General features: G+C 29.0%; 1 long non-coding RNA gene across 1 annotated transcript in view; it reads right to left on the reverse strand.

The window, feature by feature from the left end:
* Positions 1 to 8683, reverse strand: part of LOC142318274 (uncharacterized) — a 703057-nt gene extending 694374 nt beyond the window's left edge. The window contains exon 1 of the long non-coding RNA XR_012754866.1: positions 8496 to 8683. This is a non-coding gene — a long non-coding RNA (uncharacterized LOC142318274). The remainder of the gene's footprint in view (positions 1 to 8495) is intronic.
* Positions 8684 to 19439: the final 10756 nt, after the last annotated feature.

A 19439-nucleotide genomic window follows, 5' to 3' on the forward strand; every position in this document is an offset into this window, starting at 1 on the left:
GAATAATTTTGTTCATCTGTATAACTACGAACCGATCTGATTAAAATGATTATCATAATTTACAAGAAAAACAGGATTATACTTATCTATTTCTGTGTACTATATTCATCTAAGAATCGCTTTTAATTTACAAGGATTGGTTTTATTTTTTTAATATCGATCATTTGTACCTACTAGCAATAAGTATCTACTCCTAATAATTAAAATAATTTTCACTACGACTTGCGATATACAGATGAAATGTTTAGAAATGAACTTTACGTTTTTCTCTGATTTTTGTGAAATAGATTTGATTTCAATAAATAAAGATATACATTTCATTTCTTGTATAATGTTTTGATAGACTTCTAGAAAAGAATTGATGTTGAACTGAATAAATATTGCTCAGCGGGAACATATTTAGATTAATTTATCTAAGCATTATCAAATTATTTCAATAGTTATTCTTTTATAAAAAAGTAGGGAATACTATTTACAAATTATTCAAAATGATTTCCTATTAGAAAAAATTGGGTGTTTTAACAGGATATTTAATCGTTACAGTACACCGAGGAAACGACAGCTTACTGGAACAGCCTATTCTATAAACAATCTTTCACGATTATAGAAAATATAAATTGTAATGACTGGCATTTATGAATTCCATTTTCAACTATTATTATTATAAATAATCATTTAAATAAATTCTATTCAAAATTGATAATTACTCATTTTGAGATAGTAATCGTGAGATGAGTGAATATAAATGCCAATTATATTAGACAAGCAAATTCCATAATATACAAAGACAACAGCAGCATTTAATCCAGAATAAATTCATTCTGAGATAACAAAGCCACGAATATAATATAAAATAACTCGATAAACTTAAAACATAAATAACCGCAACGACATAAAAAGTAAATAAAATATAAAAATGGACTAAGATATTCTAATAATAATAATAAAATCATAAAAACATAAAGAAAATATTTTTATGGTGGTACGATAACGTACATACAAAAATTTAGAATATAGCCAGACCTGGAATGAAGGTTCATATTCAGCGAGTAAATACCCATAATATTGTAATAAGAAACAAAGTGGAATAAAAAATGGAAAAAGAAAAGAGAAAATTTATTTTAACTTAAATCAATCTTTAGACTTTCGTAATATAATAAGTTTATCCGGTAGATCGCACGAAAAATTGGTAAAAAAATAAAATAAACTGAAAAGATGCTCGGGGATGAAACATTCTTCAAAATTAAAAAATAAAAACTAGAATACAAAATTTTTAAACAAACTATAAACCTTTAATCATCGGCATAAAAATGAAACAGAAAGCGGGTTACCCTTATAAACGTTCTACCGTGTTTCGTATAAGTCTGCTTATTACTCTAATTCAACCTAACGAACTGAAATTATTCTTTTTTTTTTATTAAAATATTTATTTTTTTAATTTCTATTATTTTACTTTCATTACTACCTGATTTTTTGTGGGCTTAAACAGTAGAGGATTGACAGCATTTTTACGGCCGGATGTACTTCCTGACGCCAACCAAATAAATGATACAACAAAGCAAGATGTAAATGAACATCACTTATGTTATTTAAAATAAACTTTACATATTAATTTTATAAAATTTAACTTATTATATCATTAACATATATAATTATACGGAAATCGGTGTTTTACGGAAAGTTACAATTATGTAACCTTTTACACTGAAGGTTAATATTTACACAAATAATGTAAAATAATAAAAAGTAATATTAAACGAGTATGTGCGTATTGCGTAGACTACATGATAAAAGAAATAAATAACCAAAAATACGAGAGTACAGTTAAACCATCAATCTCTCCAGCTTGTATTGAACAATTTGTATGGATCTTAATTAATATCAATTTTACTGGCAAACAAGAGGAAAAACAACGAATTCGGATGGATGATTTTTGGAAAGCAAGGTTAATGACTGCTAATTGATAATCGGCCAATGTAAAAAAAAATATTTTTATTTTATTTAATTTTTATTATATATTAGTACCCGTTTCTGAACTACCAAATCAGTTAAACAATTTTTCAATGTTAAGAGTATTTTTACAAAAGAAATTCATTTCGACAAAAGAGTAATTTGCCTCAAGTTTGAAACCTCTGGATAGTTAAAACAACTCCAAATTAACAATAAAATTTTGAAATCAAAATAAAACGACACAAATGGAAGTGGATCTTTAAAAAAAATAAACAGTTGAACTTCGCGTACAGTTATACAGTAATACAACTGATCTAAATCTTCTATAGAGAGCAAAATACGTCCCTCCAAATAACAGAAAATTTATTATTTCCGCTCTTCACTTTATAAGTTAATCTTGAAAAAATAAATCTCAAAGACCAGTCCGGTGGGCTGATTAACTCGTCGTCGCTGATTTTCGAAGTCGACGGATCTGAAATTAAAATCCTAGTAGCGTTGTTACTTTTATACGGGTTTGAATACTAACCCACCGGGTTGGTCTAGTGGTGAAATAAATAAAAGTTATAACTAACGAATAACTTATTTCAGTAAAAAACAATGTGGCCATTTGTTTTAATTAACAGATTGCCGCAGCAAAAAAAGGGGGTTAATTTAACCAGTTAATAACAATTTTTAATTTAAATTTTATAATTTAAATAATTATGTGAAAGATAATCATAAAGGAGCGAAACAACAAAATAAAAATTAACAGTAAAAAAGCACGCACTATTTATTTATTCGTACAAATCAAAATAAAAATGGATATTTTACGAGACATTGTTTTTGACGAGACTATATTTTATAAAAAATTCCTTCCATAAAAAAATTCATAAAAACAACAAAATCGTATAGTTTATATGTTAAAAAAATAGGTTTTACTTTTTGTAAATGTAATTTTCAAATGCTGTAGCTTTAGAAAATTCCTTAAAAAACTCATTTAGAAAAATAAATATTATTTCTATTCCAAGGTATCCCCACCCATCAAAACAATCTTTTCAGAATAGAAAACAATTTCACTTCAGAAATTAGCAAACGAAATTATCCATAAATACACTCAAATTTATTCAAAAGAAAACGTAAAATTACATTAAACATGTTTTTACATCGGTTTGTTTATACATGAAAAGAGAATAAAGTATACACTATGACAGCGTAGACATAGCTATTGTATCCTCTTAAAATAGTACACGTTTAAAAGCAATATCTGTACCATTAGGCAATTCGTGGTACACAAGTATGCTACAAACTTACTGTACAGAACTGTTGAATCAACTTTTTTAAATTAAACTTCTCTTGCATTAACAGAAGCCTAAATTTTTTATTTGTGTTATGAAATTATTAATTACTTTAAAAAACGGTTTCATTACAATAACCGGAGTCGGAGATATGTTTTATAAAACGTTTTATCAATGCCCGACAAATATATGAAAGGACGTAAAATTTACCGACAAAAAAAGATATGAGTTAACTACGTATTTTTGTAATTGCTGTTCTTTGACGTGATGTCCACATTAGATTTTTTTTTTTACAAATTTATAACAAATAAAAATTTATTTTTATTTAATCGAACTATATATGCCGAATTTCAATGATAACATTTCCAAAAGAATTCCTATAACATTTTATATTTCCATCATTATTTTTGGCCGGGCATCATAATTATTTATTTTTAATTGAATCATATGATGCAATGGCATCATTATGCCAGCGGCCTCCGTGGCGCGAGTGGTAGCGTCTCGGCCTTTCATTCAGAGGTACCGGGTTCAAATCCCGGTTAAGCATGGTTTTTTTCACACGCTACAAAAATTGACATTCATCACATCATCTGAGGTAAAATACCTAATGGTGGTCCCGGAGCTTAAAAAAAAATTGAACCATATAAATAAATTGATAAGAATTGACGATATTCATTAATTTATTTTTTAAATTTGTGGGTATGTATTTAAAAGATTACAAGAATCAGTTACGCAACATTAAAAGGCTAAATAAAAGTAAAACATGAAGGAGAATAAATTATCTATTCTGTATAAAAGACAATTACGATTAAAAGTAAGACTGTAAAATCAAATTTATCGTACAGTATAAAAAAAAAATCTGATGTGGACACACCACATGACTTCCTTGTACGCATATTAAATTACATATACACATTTTTTACTGCACTTCATATAAACTTATTTCATTTGAAAGTGAGATACGATCCTCCAATTCTTTAATAAAGTGGACACTTACACAATTGCTGAAATATTAGTTTTTATTAACATCAAATATTTATACAATTATTAATTCAACAATCTTAAATGGAATATTAGGACAGAGTAAAATTCCCTTTATTACTCGTATTACTAGATCAGTATTAATCGTATCTTCATGAGTTGGTGATTAACAAAAATTTCAGATTTCTGGTGTGTCGTATAAGTAAAAGTTAATAGTAATTAAACTATTCCGTTTAGTGAACTCCTGTATACTGGTCCAAATGCTAATTTCGACCTTACGGTATAAACTATTCTGTTTTTATTATTTAGTGAATAATAAAAAATTAAAAAGAAACAATCGTACAAGAAAAATAAAAATAACCTGAAGAAATATATCTCAAAAAAACTACAAGAAGATGAATAAGAAGAGGAAGACAATATTAAAACCAAAGAAAGAATAAAAAGATTAAGAGAAGATAATAAATATAAAGAGGAAGAAAACGTTACGACAAAGCAAAGAATAAAAAGATTAAGAGAAGGTGATGAATATAAAGAGAGAGAAAATTTGAAAAGTAGAGAAAGTGTACACAAATTAAGATCAGAAAAATTATATTAAACCAAACAGTGATTGAATGTTGGCACCAAAGAACAAATAAACGCAATGATGATCAACTCCGACTTAAGGAAAATATTGTCCGACAATATCAGAGGAGTAATGAACTAAAAGATAAGAATTTTTTGCAGTTTATTAAAGAACGAACATGTATGCCTCGGTGTATATGTTGTTCTTGTAGGGTCTATTTTTTAATCATTCTATAGTTAACTTTAATGTAGATAAAATTAAACAGAAATTCCTGAATAATTAAATAAAATTAAACATAAATTAAACTAGAAAATCCAAAAATAATACAATTCTAAATTATAACTTTCAATTAATATTAAATAATCAGATGTTTCACCAAATCTATTTCTTATACACATATATAATAGTGCCTATTAAATTACATATACACATTTTTAAAAGTACATAAAATTTTATTTCACTAATTACTTGTAATTTTTTTCATATTATTTTTTTTTTTTATTGTTATTATTGAATTATGATTTATTGTAATTTTTTTTACAATCACTGGTTAATAATTATTAATAAATCAATACATTTAACTTTAAAAAAAAAAAGTTAAAAAATAAATTAAAAAAGAAAGTTAAAACAAAAAATGAAGTCTAATTCGAACCGATGTTCCTTCCCTTGTAAGATCCAAATATTTCATTAATTAAAATTTTATTTGGCTATAACTCTGGAACCAATGAAAATAAGTACCACTTATGATATATTAATGAAAAGCTCTCAATGAGGGCTTATTATTGTTGTTAAGAAAAAGTTCAAATTTCAATTTTTTTTTGGATTTTGGGCTTTTTTGGACACTTTTGTGACAGTAAATTGCAATCAAAAGCGGAGGTGTAAAGCTAGATTTTACAACAGTCCTGAATCCAAAATTTCAACATCCTATAGCTAATCGTTTTTGAGTTATGCGAGATACATACGTACGTACGTACAAACGTCACGTCGAAACTAATCAAAATGGATTCAGAGATGATCAAAATGGATATTTCCGTTGAAATCTGTAAACCAAAATTTTTCACGATCATAATACTTCCTTTACTTCGTACACGGAAGTAAAAATGTAATCTTTATTTAACTGTGTATATGAATAATATAATGTGAGTTTGTTATTTAAAAAAAAAAAATTAAATACATTATAGTCGAATAAACACAACGCAGTTCCAGGTCCGTAAAAAGATTTCGGGTACAGCGTCATAACTGAAACTGCACATTACGAACAGTAGCGAACGGCATTCACCTTTTAATTCATATTTGCGAAATTAAACCACCTCCATCATTTGATTTTATAGTATTATTTTTTATTTACAGTATTATTTTTTTTTGTACGATTTTTAACGGCGTAGCCACAATCTACGTCAGTTATGCCTACAATGCGCGTTGTAGAAAGGGAGCGTAAGAAATTTCATGGCTACATATTAAAGTTACTGACGACTGATTTTAGACTAAATCGACAATCAAAAATCAAAGAAAAATCATTTACTTAATGTATTAAAACTAACACATTTATAAAAAAGGAAGTTACAAGAGAGTTTATGAATATTTCTCGATGAAATAAGCTTTATTGCAAACAGATACAATTTTTTTTAGGAAAATTTTAATAATTAAAAAATAAACGGTACTTACGTATTAACGCCACCACAGCTACAGCTTTATTTAAAAACAAGCAGTCAATCGGATTTCGGTGGAAAATGGTATAGAGTTTAACATAGATTCAAAACAGTCTCTTTATTAATTTTAATAAATGGTTATTTATATTTATTTATTTTATAAATATAATTTAACCAAACTTAACCTACGCTCGCTTCGCTCGCTAAACTTGACTAATTAACAGGAGTGTTTTGATTATTTAAATTGTAATTATTTATAATTGCAATAATTACTGAATTTATTAAATAAATACTCAAAAGATTACGGTGTTAATTAGTCAAGGTTAGCGAGCGAAGCGAGCGTAGGTTAAGTTTGGTTAAATTATATTTATAAAATAAATAAATATAAATAACCATTTATTAAAATTAATAAAGAGACTGTTCATTTTCCACCTAAATCCGATTGACTACTTTGTTTTTAAATAAATCTGTAGCTGCGGTGGCGTTAATACGTAAGTACCAAATAAACTTATCAAATGCCACAGTTTTTTTAGCTTTATTCATTTACCTCATAATTAAATGTGCGTTATACCTCTAACAAAATAATCAGAGTTGAACAGGAAGTTACAGGCTTTATTTTGAGAGTGATAAATATGTTGCATTTTAAGATGTAATACCAATCTCCATCAACAAAATAACTAGGAAAAAACTGAATAACTTAAATTTCAGCCACCACCCTAAAATATTTTAAATTTTCAGTATTTTGAAAAAACTATCTAAACTGACATCACCAAAGAGCAACTGAGAAAATAATTTTACTTTTTTATCAAGATTCTATTTGCATTTTGTGAAAATTCTAAAATGGTGATCCAATTTATAACAGCAACTTATAAAATGAATCAAATAACAGGATTTAAAAATAACCTAGACCAATAATAATAGCCAGTAGAATAAGTTATACGTATTGTTGCTGTAGATCTACTCTGAATCTGAATTCACATTTTTCAATGTAATTAGTGGAATACTAAAACTGTAAGTAAAATAAAAATAAATGTATTTGTTAGAAGAATAAATATTTCCACACACAGCTGCTAAAGAAGCAATTCTTTATCTTTTTAAAATAATTCTAAGATAAGTTAATACAAGATGCCAAAAATAACTACATACGCCTTATCGTGTAGATAAGGTGTATGTAGTTATACATGGCTTATCTTTATCTCAGAATTTAGGTTACTGACCCGTATGTTTTTCACACGTAAAATCAGATCGGTTTACTCAACTTAAAGTTCGTGACAGATTTCATAAGACTTCAGAATTGAATTACCTATAGATATACCCACAGAATAAATTTCACTTAAATGCACTTGATTATAGGGATCTTTTAGGTAAACATTGTTAAATGCACGTTTTAAATAAAATATGCAATTTCAGAACAATAAGTGAAAGAATTATATCCATTAAACTTAAATAAACATGATTTCTTACGTACCAAAGAGACTGAAATTAATAAAATATTGGCGGAAACTAACAACAGTTCTGCTCATCAAATTTGAATAAGAAACTGTAAATATACATTGAACATCGAACTATCACATGCATCTAACAACTACCAGTGGTAAATACATTTCGAGATTTTTTAACAGTAGTTAATCATTTATAAATCAATCAATTACTGTTTTATGTTTCTTTCAATAAAGTAAGCACTTGCATGCCCGGAAGTACAAGCCGTTTAACTACTTTTTTCGTTGAAAACAAATGAAAAAAATTATAAAATAACTACTCGCTTTCAAAATTTAGAAGTAATTATCTTACGTCATCTGGTTTTAATTCGATTCTAATTCAAACATTTTGTTTCCCGTGGTATGTTAACAGTAACAAATAAATGATTTTTTACAGTAACTGTACACATATTATTTTCATTTTACCAATATTTTTTTCTTAAAAGAAAAGAAATGCTTAAAAAATAGAGCCGACACTATTTATAACAAATGATGACAAAACCATATTTATAATTAACCAAATACTTTTAAGGTTTTAAAATTATTTCAAGTTAATATTAAAAAATAACCAAGTTGAAGAAGCATGTTTAGACAGAAATACCTGATCAAATGTAATCCTTATATCTGAAGTAATTTTAAATCTCCTAGATTTTCAAAACGAGCAGGAATAAAATACAGACGAATGTAAAACTCGCCGCGTTATAAACAAAGCACGATAACGAACGAAATCAAAACACAGCAATGAAGCCTACAGCTGCGTCAAATGTAGACCGAGCCAACATACACACGACAGATAACCCTCTCCTCGCCACTCAACCGAATGCCCTGAACTGAGTAAACGCGTTGCCAACTGCACAAACCAAAACGTCCCCTCTCGGTGTTATCTCGCTGAATCTACAATCCGTTTACGACGAAGAGAGAAAATACTGGCAGCACTGAACTTTGATAATTTAATTCACTACCACTTTCGCTGCTTACAAAATCCAATAAAAGGATATAAATTGCGTTAAATACGTACAGGAATTAATATTAATTAAAATTTCCCCATTTGTATTCCCTACTGGAAACAACTGAAACAAAATGCAAAAATCAATTCTTCATTTTAAAATTCTGCACATTCGTTTACTTATTACTCAATAAATCATATTTTCAAATGCGATCCAGAAAAAACCCTACGATTAGATTTTCTTTACGAACAAATGTCAACGCTCCGTAGCAAAATTAAAAAATAATGTTGCATGATTAATTATTCTGCGATAGATGAGTACTTCTCGAGTGAATTATTTAACGTCCTAATTATTTTAGTAGGTATTTACTATATGAAACAGTCTTTTTTGTGTAAACAATGAACGAAAATAAGATTGCCTGCTATTTATTTACTAGTATTTTTACATTTTTCGGTTTTGTTTTTATTATAAATTTCGCGTCTTGCAGTTTTCAGAATCTGTCAGCAAATATTATTATTTTAAATAGGTTTATTTTTGTCATTTACTAAGATAAATCACCAATTATAAGAAGTACAAAAAAAAAAAATAATGCCGCAAAAGTTTCGCACAACAAACACACAGTCCGAGAAATTGTTCTCTAACTAGTCTTAAAAATCCAAATAACAGATATAGTGGACTCTGTATTTTACACAGACTTTTCATCAAAGTTGTCTGTAAAGTTATACTGAAGAAAAAGCTGATCAACCAGTACCAAATTTTATACACAATTTAGTAAAATACCGGTGGGGTATTAATATCCCCATAAGTTCACCTATTTCCCAAAAAGTGGTTAGGAATCAATTTAATTACTTCTGGTCCATTTTGTCAAAATATTATAAGGACTAGTATTAAATATATAACCGACAATAATTTTTGTTTGCAACATTCTTTAAAAATTTTGATTACAGCTTTGCTGTCATCAAAAATGTTTTCTAAATTTCTCCCTATGAATGTTATCATAATCGAATCTGAACACCAATATCATCAAAAGAGTGATAGTCTATATTACAACACAGTAATTAATTTCAGGTTGCTGAGCAGTAAAAACGTCCATACGTTTTCAATAGCTAAAAAAAAAATGCAGGCCTCCATGGTGCGATTGGTAGCATCAGCCTTTCATCCGGAGTCCCGAGTTCGAATCCCGATCAGGCATGGCATTTTCACACGCTACAAAAATTGTCATTTATCTCCTCCTCTAAAGCAATACGTTACGATGGTCCCGGAGGTTAACAAACAAAAAAAATCTAAAAAAAAAATAATTTGTGGGAGTGACAGAAAGACGACAAATTTAGTTAAACATTTTTCCTCATTAATATATCTAGTTCAAAAAATTCGTGAAACTGTAAAGTAAATGTAATTTGAGCAACATCTGTACATTTTCAAAGTACAAATTTCTGTTTCCGTGAGAAAAATATATAACACTTATAAATGCTCAAGCCACCTACATACCGCAAGAATATTTTGTTACACATCGAGTAATTTATCAGTAAATATCGACGATCATATCAAACAATGTTAATATGATCTGGCCCCAAGAATATTTATGTATACAGACTGTCTTTCGTTTAGCTATTAAGCGTGGATTGAAATGATTTGTTTTCTAAGTTTATCGAAATCCTTCAAAAAAATTATCTCAAGATTTGAAGCTGTTTTTAAAACAGTGAAAAGAACTACAACTAGAAAGAAAAAACTATCAGTTATTGAAAATGACTGGTTTAATATAGTTTTATTTCTCCTTATTCTATTTTTATATTTGTACATTGATCCTATTTAAATGAGTAGATACAAGTTTTCGAAACATTTATTTCCACATACAACCTTTGACAATCCAGAACAGACTTATTCAGAAAATAAAGTATGAATGAAACAACAATGAGTGCGAAATTAATTGTAAATAACGATAAAGCGGAGAAACAATTTTTGGTTAATCTTGTACGAGCGCAAAATTAAAATTTAATAGAACTTTTCTTAACTGCCAAAATGTAATTAGACTTACAGGTTGCTATGAGGTAAAGTAATATCAAGCTAAGAATAAACTAAATTAGTACTATGGACTTACGACAATTTAAACTATGAAAAATGTGACAGTGAAGCTTTTGTAAAGCTAAAACTATTTAAATAGAAAACTTAATGTTATTATATTTATATTATAAATATTACTACAATGCTCTGCATGTAACATCAATTCGTATTTAAGATGAGTGCGGATTCTATGCGTAATACTAAAGCAAAAAAGGGAACAATTTGAATATGAATGGATCAGATAAATTAAACAAAGTAGAATATATAATCGAGCTGACTAGACTAGACTTAGCTGGTCGAAGCTAGAATTTTATGATATTTAACTAAGTCAACTATGAGGGGAAGGTCAAAATATACTGATATTTTCAATTTCAAGTCGGTTGCATACGAGTTGAAGTAGAATATTTTGACAATCGAAAGTTCATTTGATCGATGGAATACCTTGAAGGGAAAAGAGTCCTAAGTTAGGAATGATAGATTATCAGAAACAGTGAAAAAATATTGAGAAGTGGAAACCCAAGAAATGTAGGGTGTACAAAAAGAATATCGTTGTTTTAAAGCTATTTAACATTTCTTATTCTTACAGTAATGAACCACAGATAAAACGAAAGAGTAACTCTTACAGTTTTTCTCTACAAGTGTTCAATGAGAGCACCTTTTGTCAACCGATGGAGAGTTCGTTCTATATTTCAACCGGCATTTCTGGAGTAAAGGAAGGGAAAGCTGCGTCTCAAATCGCGTACATCAGCAGGTAGCGAAGGCACATACACAAGATCCTGAGCTCAAATCGGGTGTCCTTGGAGACCATCTCAAACAAGCTTTGTCATCAGCTCAGTACCGAATTAACCAGCGGTAGTGAAAAATGTCATTCAACCGATCTCGTATAGAGGTTATGGCAGTTTGGAGGCGGTCCGTCTTGTCAAATAAAATTCTTGCGCCATCTTACAGTTGAGGAAAGAGTCATGTACGGAGCTCATCTAAATAAATAGTTTCTGTTACACTTGCTTATACAAAAAAAAAATTGCCTGTAAATTTGCCGTCGGGATATTGCACAGAAAACATTTAATTTTGTGGAGGGTGCCTTTCGCAAAATAAGAGTTCATGGGGATTTTCTGATCCCCAGATAAGGATATTACGTGTGTTAAATTTTCCACTATCTTGGAACGTTAAGAAGGTTCTTTTGAAGCTTTTGCATTAAAAATACAAAATAAAGCAAAATAAGGGCGGTGTCGGGAGACAAGTTCGAGCGATATTCCTCGGAAGATGATTTTCTTTTAAATCATCATAGGCAATATATCTAAATTACAAACTAAGCAAACATTCCCCCAGATAATTCATAAAATAACGTTTATTGACGCTAGACATCTTATAAGACGGATAAAAACATGAAGTTAGTAATTTCATCTAACTATCACATCCAGACCCATATCTGAAATCATCGGGAAGAGAGAGATTCTATATAAACGTTCCTCGGCCCAAAAGTCACTTCATTACTATGCTCTGAACAGGTTTAGAGGCAAGTTAATTGTAAAATCATGGATTACAAAACGGGACGGTGTTAAATTTCCAGGAAAAGACAGTACAGTTATACGAAGTATTAATAACTTCATCGATTTTTTCTGGAAAGAAAAAACAAACAAATATCTTATCTCTATAATTATCTTTGAGGTGACATGTTCCACTGAAATATTTTTGTAAAAGCTTTGTTAACATAATCATTTTGAAATTAGCGAGTTAGTAAATAAATCATTTTTTGACATTTTTATATTCTGAAGAATACTTTAAAAGTTCCGGCATTATGTAATCCTTTCTAGATTCCTTATTATTTTTAAGGTTTTTAATTATTTGTTTAATGTCATCTCTTTTTGATGGTAAAGAATGTAATAAAACCTTTTGATTTATTTTTGTCCTTTCGTTCGAAAGCTTTATTTAAAATAACATAGTAATAAATATAAATTAATGAAGTTTTGTTATCTGTTTTTTTCACGGTATTTTTATTTTTATGAATTTCTTCTTTCTTTTAAGTACAAGTCATTGCTATTATTTTATTTTATTATGTAACTGTTCAATGCCACAAATAAAACTCAACAGTTATCGACATCTTATCCAAACTCAGTAACTAAAATCCAAAAAAAATTACAATGGAATTATAAACCGTACGGTAAGAGTCTCGCAGATATTGCTTCCGCTCAAAAAACAAAAATTTCTGTAATATAAATAAAACTGTGCTACAAGTAACCAAAAATACTTACAACAAAAAATTGCTCTCGATTAACACTAAAATTAGACATTACAAAACTGTGGTTAAATCAGTAATTACTTACGCGAGCGAGACTTTATTTAGATTAAATCAGAAAAATAGGACTGAACCTTTGCTTAAAGTTGAACGCAGGATTCTTAGAACCTGCATAAACAAAAAATATAAACACGAAAATCAGTACAGATTATTGCCTAATAAATTTCTGTACGAAAACTTGAAATCCTTAATTTATACTATGAAAAAGAAGCGAATTTTTTTCTGTGCACACTTGCTAAGATTACCTCAGGATAGGATTACTAAGAGAATTATCGATCAATTTTGGTCTTTAAAAAACCCGCCATTATGGATTAAAGGAATTAAAGAAGACATGCAAGAATTAAATTTGACTTACGAAGATTTACTTAATAAATCCGAAAAATTAAAATTTGTTATTAAAGATCCGAATACCAACTTTAAAGTAAGAACTTTTAGTTATACAAAAAGGGTTTATTCAGAAGAGGATCGTAAAACAAGATTATTAAGAATGACTAAATATTGGGAGAAAGTAAAAAAAGATCGGCAAAAAAGACTTGAATTATTCTGACTAAAGTGGTCCTTGCGGCCTTAAAAGTAAAAATAAAAAAAAAAAAATAAAAATTAAAAATAAAACTGTTTTTAAAAACAGTCAAAATGATTCTGACATCAAAAAAGGTAAGACACTACATTTCTATTTTCAAAATCTGTTAATTTACAATTTTCACTAAAAAAACACATGTTAAATAGATGTAATAGATAGATAATAGATGTACAATAATGCAATGTTTAAGCTTTCCATATAATAAGCAAAAATTATTTATAAGACTTACCGTCCCGATTCCATTTATTAAACAACGAATAATCATAAGAATTGTATTATTTCTGTAAATGTGATATGTATTACATATAAATGAAATCGGGCCGGTAAGAGAGTTTTGTAACAATTTTTTTTATTTTATTTTAATTTATTATTAAAATATTATCAAATTCATGTTGATCTAAATATTCAAATGGTACTAGGTTTTCCGTAAAAAATATAATAAACCACGTTGAACGGCTTAAAGATCAGTCAATCGAGCTGAAACTTCGCTATATTAAAAAAAAGAAGTTTTGATGAGAAAAGAATACGTAACATTTGAAACTTTTACCTGGTTTTGCGCACAAATAACACTTTTTATAATTTTAACAGCCAACGTCATTTTAAGTACAGTACACATAATACATAAATATATCGAAATAATATTGTGTGTATGTGTGTATACGTGCGGGCTGCATGCACTTGTATTATTTTTGTTTTCTTTTTTTTATGTACCCTGTATAAAAGAAGGCAACGTGAAAACTGATTAAAATATTATGTTGATTTTATCATTAAATATAAAATCAATTTACGTTCAACTTCGAACCCAAATCGTTGATTCATATTTAGTAGTCCAAAAAGTTGCGAAGTTAAGAATGATCTCCCGGGAAATATAACAATTATATTTCCCTCCATTATAATAATATAATATAACAATTATAATATAATTATAATAATATAACAATATATAATATTATAACTGAAATATAATTGTTATATTTCCCTCCATTTTATGTAAAAATTTAATCAAGTAAATTTCAGTTTGTTCAGTCTGCTAAGTAATTGTCTTCAATTTTTCTTAAATAATAATATTAAAAAGATGTAACATACTAATTATTTCAGAAGATTTTTTTTACTTTGATGGTATAGTTTTTTAAATATTACGTAAGGTATTAATGTCATCCGCCTACTAGCAAGCATTGAATAGCGTTGCTTCTGTAACACCATTCTTGAAAATTTCACGAGTTTAATCTTTTTAACCTTTTTAAAAACCACCAATATAAATCCAGTTTTCAAATATTTATATATGAAGGAATGGTCACCTACGGTTTTTGAAAAGAATTGTTGGTAAAATCAGTGAACTGCCCTTGTAATACCTGGTATTAGTGCAACATCTTCCATTTTTAATACATACAGCTTTTTTAATAACTCTTTGTACTATAGAATGACTTTATTTAAATTCAGTTTGATTTAATTTTATTACAATTTAATTAACAAAAAGAATTACAGCTTTCATTGTACTTTTTGAATTCATTTTTCAAAATATTTTTTTTGAAAAGTGTAGTAGATTTTTAACAAAATAATTACTAAATTAAATCTTTTAAGGTAACGATGACTTCGATATCTTTCCCGCTACGTGATTTTTTTCAATACGACATTTAAGTCATGTTATTGCATTTGTTAATAAACAACTGTTTTTTTGTGTTCAGTAGTTTGAGTGTAATTGTCCCAGTAACTTGTATTTATTAAAAACATTTTTACTAAAGGAGACTGTAAACTGAAAATGTAATTTCTTCGGTTATTCAACGAGTACTGCAATACCACGTTGATATTGCAGGAGGAAGACGAATTATATTTTTTATATATTACATACACCAAAGTTTACATCTTTTGGGTAAACCAAATATTCTAAATTTTCTATTTCTATGTAACGATATGGAAAATTATACAAATACGATTCAGATGTTACTGAAAATAATCAAACAGAATATTTGAATATAAAAACGTTTTTCTTGTCAGTAACATCATCATCAGTTAAACATAGTTGATGCTCTGTTACAAACAGAAAACAGCCACAATGAAGACGGTGTGTATCATTGTGAAAATTTCGTCAAAATTTCATAAGAAATTCTTATTCACTAAAAACTCAAAGCTATTAGTAAACAGCTCGGTGATGTATTAAATTAATTTTATTCACTTGAGGACAAGATCTGTATTGAAAACGAAGGACAAGAGGAAGAATTAAAAGAAAAACCGAAATATATTTTTGTTGGCATAATCTGGATTAACAAAGTTATTCATGTAATTGACACTGCAGTTAAAAATCAGTATTCGTTCATGTTATAAAAAAAAGTCAGATTAAATTAATGATTAACGACACTAAAACATATGCGCTAACATATAAATTGTTATTTCAAAAAATTAAAATAGCCGTCATACATTCCATTTTACCCGAAATAGAAATTTCAGAATTGTACTACGAAAAATCCAACATAGATTGAATCAGGTTTTATAGAAATATATAGAAAATGAAATGAAACAGGATTAGAACTTCAGACACAAGATTACAAAGGAACTACTGGACTTAATTGAAAGATCATTCATCTACCTAAAAAACAAAAACAACAAAGATATTATGTACATTGAGTACTTACTAAACGTCCGAAAAGTTTTTAAATGTCTTAATTGAAAAAAGATAGGTTCTTAAGTGACAGTGCGACAACATATCAGTTTAGAAGTATCAATTGTCATTTGTACGAACAGTAAAAAAAACACAAAAGTAGTAAATAGTAAACCTATTTCCTTAGACATCTTTATCTTTCTAAATAAAATATTACCAGCAAAGTGTGTACATTGTAGCGTTGAACATTCGGCTTACTAGAAAGATTGCTGTTCGTTTACAGATATTACACTATAGATATACTCATATACTCATATATACAGAGTGTAAAACTTAAAAGAGGCCGAGTCACTTAATTTAGTCCTACTCACTTAGTTTATTGGCAAATACTTATGTAATAATTTACTGAAGGTGTTGAAAATTATATCCATCCATTTCAATGCGCTTTTTAACACGTTTGACCATGTTCCTGGCTACTCATGTTAGGTGAACCTTATCTGTTTCCTGAATGTCATTGGTAATGTTTGTCTTCAATACCTTCAGGGTGAATGGAAAACACCTTCATTGTGAAAAACACATGATCTAAAATGCCAGTGTTGCCGCTAATGAAGTTCTTGAACCAGTGTCAGTAGTGAACCCTTTTAGCATAATCAGTATTAGCTTGTTGAAACCTGCATTCAATATGATTACATTTCAGCATTTTCCGCACTGCAGTGTGGCCTGAACCTAGTGAAATGTTATTTTCCCAGCTTAGTCTCCCCAAAGATTTATGAGAACCATTAATGGCCACTTTAATGTCCTCGCCGTCCTGCGTCATCAAAAGTGACCTGTGTCGAGCACGTTTCTAGCCTATCACCGAGCCTGGTTTCACGAAATTTTTTAACTGATTTCTGTTTCTGTTTCTTTTTACTGGTGCTTTCTTTTCAAATTTCTCTCAGAACTTTCTCCGATACATAACTTGAGATTTTGTCTCTAAATAATTTTCCATCACGAATACACGCACTTCAATAGTTAACCGTATTTTAGCAAACATTAATACACGACTACGCAACCTTGTTCAAAAGCCAGCGCTTGACACAGTCTAGCAATACTCAAATGTGTAGGCAATAAACTGTTCTCCCCATTTCAGCTCTAGTGGTACCAACATCTTCCACATTATTTTACCCATCTCCCACCAGTACATGCACTTTAATAAAAATATGCGTTTAGCATAAACTACTAAGTGAAAGGACCTCTTTTAAGTTGAACTACCTGTATATTGCTTATAGAGAGATATATTGTCAGAAATTTCCATTTCACTGTCCAATTACAATATACCACCATGAATCAAATGTTTCATTCTCAGATCTTAAATCCTAGTAAACCCAACTAATATCTCAGTAAACTAATCGGACACTTCTCAGAGAATTTCGGCTTCCATATCTCCCGGTGACATTCGTCACTTTAGTAGACCAAAATGTTTTCATACGCAAAAAAATAATGTAATAACAATCATGAACAAATTTTTTCATTTACTCTGCGAGCGCCTAATAACATTATTACAGATGACCATGACTTTGTAACTTGAAATTCTTGTTGTGGCGCCAATTTTAAAATCAGATTATGTCATCAGAAACCATAAGGACGTTTTTAAACATAACATTTTCTTCTAACGAACTTGAAGTTATGGTAGGCCTGTAACTTTTGTACAGCACTTTGAAATGCATTGGACTACTGTAGGAGGATGAACAAAAACCGTGTTCATTTATCATACATCTGAAATTAAGTGCAATACTTATGTCTGAAACACATTTACACAAATGTACATGTTTAAAATATCGTAGATATGATACACGCACAACTAATATTCTAGGTGGAACAGCCCATGGAGGAAATCGGTTTTACTCATAAAGGGCTTCATCCGTTATTATCAGTTGCCTCTACACTAACACAAGAGATAAAAAAGTGAGTTCTAAACCGTTTCTTATGTTTGCGGCTATTTATTACCGGAATACAAACTCACGTGAATTTTAGTCAGATATTTTAACACTTTAAGAAGAAAATTTGTATTTGAGATTAGTCAACGCAGAAGAGTACGAGTTCAAGAGTAACATCTCCCAGAGATCAGATAGTGTTAAAAGAATCCAAGATTAATAACATTTCTATTTATCTACAGGCGATACAGGTAAACATGACTTTGTCACAAGCCAGTGTGTCTTCATTTATCACATCGGTTATCAGATGAAAACAGGATACAAGTTCTCCTGGATCTTTTAGTAACAAAAGTATACGAGACATCTACGCGAGAACTAAGCCGGGTTATGATCTCTTGACTCACTCACTACTTACTTGAGCAGACTGTGTTCCTTTTTAACTCTACATAATAAATATACTGAATGGGATTTAATTACATCATCAGTGGACGATGGACTTATCTGTAATTTACGATTAAAAGAGTGATAGCAGTGTAAAACACTTGATGGTGGCAACTATACAATTAATAGGTTAAGAAGCAACTCTTAACCGCTGAGTGACCAAACTTGACCACAAATCTATTGCAAAATGTTTGATAATAATCGTTCTATACGTTCTTGACAATCCTATAAACGTTCTTGAGAACAGTAAAACACCGAGAAGATTGAAACAGTACCACATGAATGTATTTTAGCTGCACAACGTCGACTCTCTAATACATTAATACTAAGGTCTAATTAACAATCATAACATAAAGCATTCAGAAAGCTATAAATATAAATTAAAATTTATAAATCTTTTCTGTTAATTCTTTGCTTAATCCAGTTACTGAAAAATACTAATAAAACTAATTTCTTCCTCTCAAAAATGTGGAAGTACGATGAGAGAGATTAAAAACGTATGAAGTGGTAAAAAATGGTTTTGTTTTAAAATTCCTTAATATTTTATAAGGAACGAGCGAATTAAATGAAAAAAATTCAAGGAAAGGATTCCGAAAAAAAGAAACTTAAAATAGAAAATCTACCAACCTTCTGAGTCCAGATTAACGAAGATACTTCGTTACGTCTATTTTGGTTTTTTTGATTTTCTTTAACGAAATTTTTCTCATTTTA

This window comes from Lycorma delicatula, chromosome 1 (genome assembly GCF_047948215.1).
Source record: "Lycorma delicatula isolate Av1 chromosome 1, ASM4794821v1, whole genome shotgun sequence".
Lineage (NCBI taxonomy): Eukaryota > Metazoa > Arthropoda > Insecta > Hemiptera > Fulgoridae > Lycorma > Lycorma delicatula.